This window comes from Tenrec ecaudatus, chromosome 14 (genome assembly GCF_050624435.1).
Source record: "Tenrec ecaudatus isolate mTenEca1 chromosome 14, mTenEca1.hap1, whole genome shotgun sequence".
In the NCBI taxonomy this organism is placed as follows: Eukaryota; Metazoa; Chordata; class Mammalia; order Afrosoricida; family Tenrecidae; genus Tenrec; species Tenrec ecaudatus.
In genome coordinates this window covers 94,133,178-94,141,205 of record NC_134543.1, presented here as the reverse complement: position 1 = coordinate 94,141,205, position 8,028 = coordinate 94,133,178, and the positions used below count along the sequence as shown (strand labels likewise).

Below are 8,028 nucleotides of genomic sequence, written 5' to 3'. Positions count from 1 at the left end.
ATGGACACAGTGGCTGCAAAAATGATCTCAAAATTAAGAACAATTGTGAGGATGGCATAGGACCAGGCAGTGTTTCATTCTGTTGTACGTAGTGTTGCTGGGTGTCAGAACTGACTCAGTAGTACCCAACGACATATCCCAGATGAATTCATAAACCAATTCAAGAAGAGATTTGATACAATGAACAGTAATGACCCAAAACCAGAGGAGCTGTGTGATGACATCAAGAACAGCTTACATGAAGAAAATAGCTGCTTAAAAAGACAGAAATGAAGGAAGAGACCAAAAAAGATGTCAAAACAGACTCTGAAATATATTCTTGAAAATAGAGTAACTTAATCAAGTGGAGGAAATGATTACATAAAAGAACAACAGGAAATTTCAAAAGATAGTCCAGGAAGAAAAGAAAAGTAGTATATTAAAATGTGCAAAACCTGAAGCTATAAAATCAAAAGGAAGGAGCATTTCTGAGGACGACTAACTGGGGGGAAATGCAAGCAAGTTGGAATAGTGAAGGAGACTACGTGTAGTAGCAGAATATTGTCAGATGTAGAACTAGAACAGGAGTCCCGCAGGTTGGAAGGCAATCAAAATAGGACTGAGAAAGAGAGGTTTACTCAAAAGAGAACCTAGCATCATGGCATGGATGGAGTCAAGCCTTCAGGACCTCCATTTGATGGTGGGGCACGATTCAAAATGAGAGGAGACTACAAACACCTATTAATAATCAGAACTTGGAATGTATGTAATATAAATCTAGGAAAATTGGAAGTGGGCGAAAATGAAATGGTACCATAAAGACTGATATCTTAGGCATCAGTGAGCTGAAATGGACTTGTATCTGTAATTTTAAGTCAGATAGTCTTATGGTTTATTATGCTGTAAATGATAAATTCAAGAGGAATGGAATTGTATTCCTAGTCAAAAAGGGCATTTCAAGATCCATCTTGAAGTACAATGCTGTTTGTCATAGGATAATATCTGACCCTGTACAAGGAAATCTAGTTAGTATCACTATTATTCAAATTTATGTACCATCCACTAAAAGTAGTGATGAAGATATTGAAGAATATTACTGTCTTTAGTCTGAAACTGATTGTGGCAGTTACATCATCGTCTGTCAATTTGAGCAAAGAGGTGGAGACTAGCCTGTCAATCAGGTCATAGCCAATCATGCCTCTGTGTGGGCATGGCCTCCTGAGGATTCTGGGAATTCCTACCTTCTTCCCTGGAGGCAGGACACACACTCTCTCTGTTATACATTCCTGTTGACAAGCCACATGGAGACACACTTATGGAGCCAGAGCCCTGGAGCTGGAGGTGCTCCCACCACTGGATCCATAAGACCTTCTACCCTGAAGAGTAATTCATCAACTAGTGTCAGACATGTGGGCTAACATCGAACTTATGGACTTGATCTGAACTGGGCTTTGATGTTTTCTTAATATACAACTACTATTTTATATAAACCTCTTTCTTGGATTTGTTTCTCTAGTCAACCCAGACTAACACACTGATCAAACATGGAAAAAAGATGTATTGGCAATGGTTAGCAATTAGAATGCAAAAGTTGGAAACAGAGGAAAAAAACAGTAGTTAGAAAATATAGCCTTGGTAATAGAAATGAAGCTGGAGATTACATGGTAGAATGCCCTTTTCATTGAGAATACCTTTTTTTTCAACAACACAAAGAGCAACTGTACACATGGATTTCTTCAGATGGAATACACAGAAACCAAACTGACGAATTCTGCACGAAATCATCCCCTGTCCCCTGGCAGTCAAACAAGCAGATGTTTTCCTCGAGAAGATCGCTTTCATTTCCTTCCAATAGACTAGTACGCACAACTCCAGAGTGAGCTATAGTTTGTATCTATGGTATTATTGCACTTATTAAAAATATAATAGATTTGTAATTCATTAAATTCAGTGCAGGAAAACCAAAGCAGAACCCAAAATAAAAGGAAAGAAATCAAACTGACTTCCTCTGTGGGAATAGAGGATGGGGCAGCTCGGTACCAGCAGCTATTAAGGCCGGGTGCAGGTGGGAGTGTGCAATGTGAAACAGACCATTCCTTACTCATATGTAAGTTCAAGTTGAAACTGAAGAAAATTAAAACAAGTCCATGAGAGCCAGAATATGACCTTGTGTCTCTCTTACCTGGATTTCAAGACTGTCTCAAGGACAGATTTGACTCATGGAGCACTGATGACAGGATCTGATGACCTGTGGAAGGGCATCAAGAACAGCATACATGAAGAAAGCCAAAAGCCATCAAAAAGGTGGGGGGAAAAGACCAAAGTGGATATCACCAGAGACTCTGAGATTGCTCTCAACCTTCCTGATGCCATGACCCTTTAATACAGTTCCTCATATTGTGGTGACCCCCAACCATAAAATTATTTTTGTTGCTACTTCATAACTGTAATCTTGCTACTGTTATGAAATGGGTGACCCCTGTGAAAGGGTCGTTCGACCCCTAAAGGGGTCACGACCCACAGGTTGAGAACCGCTGCTCTATATTGTAGAGTCGATAAGGCAAATGGAAGAAATGATGAAGTCAAATAACTGAACAAAGAATTTCAAAGGGCAATTTTTTTAAAGTAAATTATTATTATGAACTGTGTACGGACATGGAGTTGAAAAACCTAAAAGGAAGAATACGCTCAGCATATCTTAATCTGAAAGAAGTCAAGAGAAAAAAAGCAAGCCTTGAGTTTCCATATTGGAAGATGGCATGGGTAACATATTGAATGATGCAGGAATCATCAAAAGAAGATGGAAATAACATACAGAATGACCGTACCAAGGACTCGTCTACATTCAACCATTGCAGGTAGCATATGATCAAGAACCAACGGTACTGAAGGAAGACGTCTAAGCTGCACTGAAATTCTAGAACAAAACCATTGCTGTCACATGAAAGTAAACTTTTGCTGAAGATCATCTAACACCAGTTTTAGCAGTAAATTGACAGGGAGTTACCAGAAGTGTAAGGTCTCTCTCCGGGCTAGATTTACACCTCTGTCCTTGGCTCCGCATGAGAAAGAATTCACGCTGAAGCCTGATTCGTGATCCAAGTGAATTTAATGAGAGTTAAAAGAAGCTTCAGGTTGTACACGGGACCCATAGGAATCCTTTTGACCATGCAGCCTGGCAGAGACTGCTCGGGGTCATTCAAAGATCTCTCTCCCAAGTTTCCTCCAACAAAGACGATGACTCTCCCTCTCGGTTCCTGCCTTTTCAAGGATTCCTGGGGGAGGCGTGGTGAATGACCCCAGGTCAGTCCCATTGGCTGAATTGCAATCACCTGGGCCAGGTGGGCTGATCCAGGTTTAACGCCCATCCGTGCCCACCGGTGGGAAAATCCAGCTTTGTCCTATGCTGGCTCTCCTGGGCATGCGTTAATGGACATCCCAGTCCCTAGGCTAGCTACCTAATAGAAGCTCAGCCTGGATTCAGAAGAGGATATGAAACAAGGGATAGCATTGCTGATGTCAGATGGATCTTGACTGAAAGCAGATGTGTATTTGTGTTTCATTAACAATATCAAGGCATTTGATGGTGTGAATCATACTCTGTATAGTCTTGAAAAGAATGGGAACTCCAGAATCCTTAATTGTGCTCATGTGAGACATGTGCATGGATCGAGAGGCAATTGTGGTAACAGAGCACGGGAATACTGCATAATTTAAAAAGTGTGTCTTGGATTTGTATCCTAACACTACACTACTTCAAGCTGTATGCTGATTACATAAGCAGAGAAGCTGGACTGGATGAAGAAGAGCTGGGCAGTAGGATTAGAGAAAGATGTATTAACAGTCTTCAATACGCAGATGACATATTGAACCTTGTTTGATCAAAGTGAGGAAGATTTTAAGTACTTGCTGAAGAAAATCAAAGATTGCAGCTTTCAATATGGATTGCAACTGAATGGAAAGAAAACCCAAATCTTGACAACTGAAGTAGTAGGCAACGCCATGGTAAATATAGGACATATTGAGGCTGTACGGAGTTCATTTTGCTTGGATTAACGCTCATGGAAGCAGCAGTCAAGAGATCCAACAAGGCATTGCAGAGGGCAAATCTGCTTTACAAGATCTCTTTAAAGCATTGAAAAGCAAGGAGGTTACCGGTACTTTGTGGACTAAGGTGTGCCTGTCCCAAGCCAGGGTATTTTCAATTGCTCATAAGCATATGAAATTGGACACTGAATAAGGAAGACTGATGAAGAAAGGAACTATCAAACTATTGGACTATGGTGTCAGTAAAGGTTATTGAAAGTATCACAGACTGACAGAAGAACAGCACAGCTGTCTTGGAAGACGTACAGACAGAATGCTCTTCAGAGGTGAGGGTGACAAGACTAAGTCTGACATACTTTGGACGTGTTATCAGAAGAGATGAATTTCTTGGAAAAGACATCATGCTTAGTAGAGTCGAATGGCAGCAAAAAAGAGGAACAACCTCAACTAGATGGATTGACAAGTGGCTGCAGCAATAGGCTCAGACACAACAATGGTGAGGATGGTGCAGGACCTGGGAATGTTTTGATCTATGTAGATAGGGTTACTACAAGTCGGAGTCGATTTGATGGTACCTAAAACCTGATGGCACCTTTCCCTCAATAATTATAACACAAACATGGAAAAGATATTACACAACATAGTAAACATCGAGAGACGATAGAAAGAATAGATGGAGTAATCGTAAAAAATGAACTTCCCCTGAACCATTTCAGGGCATAACGTCTTGTCAAGAACTGGTAGTATTGAAAGCAGAAGGCCAAGATGTGGTGAAGGTATTAACAAAAGCAGGACCACCGTAAACGATGGAATACCATCTGATAGGTTTCAACAAACAAATGCAGTAAAGGAAGCGCTCACCTGTCCATGCGGAAACACGTGAAAGACAACAACCCGACAAGCCAACTGAAAGAAATGTACATTTGTGTAAATTTCAAAGAAAAGTGGTCTGGTAGAATGTGAAAATCAGTAAATAATATCATTATTACCACATTCAATAAAGTTTTGCGGAAGATAATTTTACGTGGTTGCAGCAGTGTATCAACAGGAAACTGTCAGAAATGTAATAGAGATTCAGAAGAAATCTGGAATGTGGAATAACATTGCTGCTGTCAGATGGATCTTGGCTGAAAGTAGAAAATACCAGAAATACGTTTGCCTCTGTGTGTGTGTGCTCACGTGTTTTCCATTTAAATGCTTTGTTTTTCTTATAATGTAACTAGATCTCTTGTTGACGTCAGACATATAAACTGTTGAGTGAGACTCAGAAACACAGTGTAATTAATGCTGGTTTTCCTAATTGGTTTATCGTCCTCCCAAATAAAGGGGGAGTTCCTTCTATGAAACTGCCATCAGACCAGTAAGACTGCACTTACGCACCCAGCATTTTCCAGATTGTTGGGAAGCTGGGCGAATCTCTCCCGACATCGCCTTGCCTCCTTGTGTCACCAGGTCCAGCTCACTCACAGTGATGGCACCTTCGATAATAATGCCAACATCGCACGCAGTGGGGATGAGGGGTTCATCGTGACACCACGTATTGGTAAGCAAAAGGGGGCTTGAAGGTCAGGGTGCGTAACCTGTGCCTTCTTGAAACGTAAGCCCGTTGGTCTGAAGAATCATTCATATTTTGGTGGTTTCCATCCGAGCAAAGCAAACCTCAGAACCATTCTTTCCCCGCTTTCTTTTTTGTCTTTCCCATTCAAATAGCCATTAGTAGGTCAGTGTCCCTCAGGGCACGGACTTTGGACAGAGGGACGTCCCATTTCCCTGCTTTCTTTTGGTTTAATCATATTGGAAAATATTTTACCTCCGGACTCTCCCTCTCTGTCCAGCAGGCAGGCAGGCACGGCACCTGGTGGTTTTCTCATCATTCTTTAATAATTTTATTGAGGGCTCATACAACGCTGATCACAATCCATACTTCCATCCATTGTGTCAGGCACCTTTGTACATTTGTTGTCATCATCATTCACAAAACATTTTATTTTTACTTGAACCCTTGGTATCAGCTCTTCATTTTCCCCTCCCTCACCCTCCCTCTCTCCCTCACCTTTAAATTTATGAATTATTATTATTTTGTCATATCTTCCACTGTCTGATGTCCCCCTTCAACCACTTTTATGTTGTCCATCCCCCAGGGAGGGGGTTATATGTAGAGCCTTGTGATTGGTTCCCCTTTTCCACCCCATCTACCCTCCACCCTCCTGGTATTTCCACTCTCACCACTGATTCTGAGTCCCTGTCCTAGATTCCCTGTTTCCAGTTCCTATCTGTACCAGTGTACATCCTCTGGCCTAGCAGGGTTTGTAAGGTAGAATTGGGATCAGGATAGTGGAGGGGAGGAAGCATTAAAAAAAGTAGAGGAAAGTTGTATGTTTCATCATTGCTACACTGCACCCTGATTGGCTCATCTCCTCCCTATGACCCTTCAGTAAAGGCATGCCCAGTTGCCTACAGATGGGCTTTGGGTCCCCTCTCTGCACTCCCCCTCATTCACAATGATGTGATTTTTTGTTCTTTGATGCCTGATAACTGATCCCACTGACACCTCGTGTTCGCACAGGCTGGTGTGCTTTTTCCATGTGGCCTTTGTTGCTTCTGAGCTAGATTCCCGCTTGCTTATCTTTAAGCCTTTAAGACCCCAGATGCTATGTCTTTTGATAGCCAGGCTCCATCAGCTTTCTTCACCACCTTGGCTTATGCATCCGTTTGTCTTCAGCAATTGTGTCTGGAAGGTGAGCATCATAGAATGCCTGTTTAATAGAACAAAGTGTTCTTGCATTGAGGGTGTACTTGAGTGGAGGCCCAATGTCCATTTGCTACCTTAATACTAAATCTAAGAATGATATATATTTCATCATTCTCTTGTTTGATATTTTGTTCTGTTTTCATGCATCTTGATAGTCTTTTTTGTTTGTATTTTCTCAGCCTAACGCTGTTTCTGGTACAGCTTGGCCTTCAGACCAATCATCTTTTTTGCCTTCTTTGAATGTTTATGAGCCTCTGGACTTTCCTTCTTTCTCTTTTTCCCATGGTAATCCAAATGATGTTCAGAACATTTGCGGTGTTAACTCCGCGTGCTCCTTCTGTGACATGGCAATGGCAGCAAAGTCCCCGGAGGGAGTGTCCGCAGTGCAACAAAGCATTTAATTTTCAAGTTCTTGAAACCCATGAGCTGCTTCCAAGCAGGCCACGATAGGAAAAGTCATTAGCCTGTGTCTTATGACTACTCAGATTGACTCTGCAATTATCTATTAAAATATTATGGATACAATGTGAAGAATGGGAATTTCAGAATACTGAATCATGCTTGTGCATAACCATTAGCCTGAGCAATAGTCAGTCATCCAAACAGAACAGGCGATACGATGTGCTTTGATAGGAGGAAAGGCATGGGTAAGGCTGGTATGCTTTCGCTCTTCTTACTCACTTTGAGAAACTAACCAGAGAAACAGAGCTAAATGCAAAAGAACCCAGTGTCTGGACTAGAAGAAGACCATCAATTACCAGCACTACTTGTTTGTTGACAGCAAAAAGAACTTACACTTGCTAACAAAGATGAATGAAACAACATACAGAAAACAGAACTCCTCACAAATGGACCAACGAACAACAGGAAATTTGAGATGGTGAATGATTTCTCTTTTACTTGAACCCACAGTTACTGCCCGTGAAAGCAGTAGTTAAGAAAGCTGTGATGTGTCTGCTGGAGAAGACTTAAAATGTTTAAAAGTAAATATGTCATTTTGAGAAATAACAGGAACCATACTCTAGCCATGGCATTTTCAATCACCTCACATTCATGTAAAACTGGACAAGCATAAGAATTCCAAAGAAGAATGGATGCCTTTGAATCATTACGTAGGCTAGGTAACAGTAAGGGCACTGTGGACGGCCAGAAGAGTGAATAAATCTGTCTTGGAAGAAGCACAGGTGGATGCCCCTAGAACACAAGGATGACAAGACCTCATGTCATGTGCTTTGGAGGGACCTTTCAGG

General features: G+C 41.5%; 1 pseudogene; it reads right to left on the bottom strand.

Moving 5' to 3' along the window:
* Positions 1-5,378: 5,378 nt before the first annotated feature.
* On the bottom strand, positions 5,379-7,124 carry LOC142426287 (ribosome biogenesis protein NSA2 homolog; annotated as a pseudogene).
* Between the last annotated feature and the right edge of the window lie 904 nt (positions 7,125-8,028).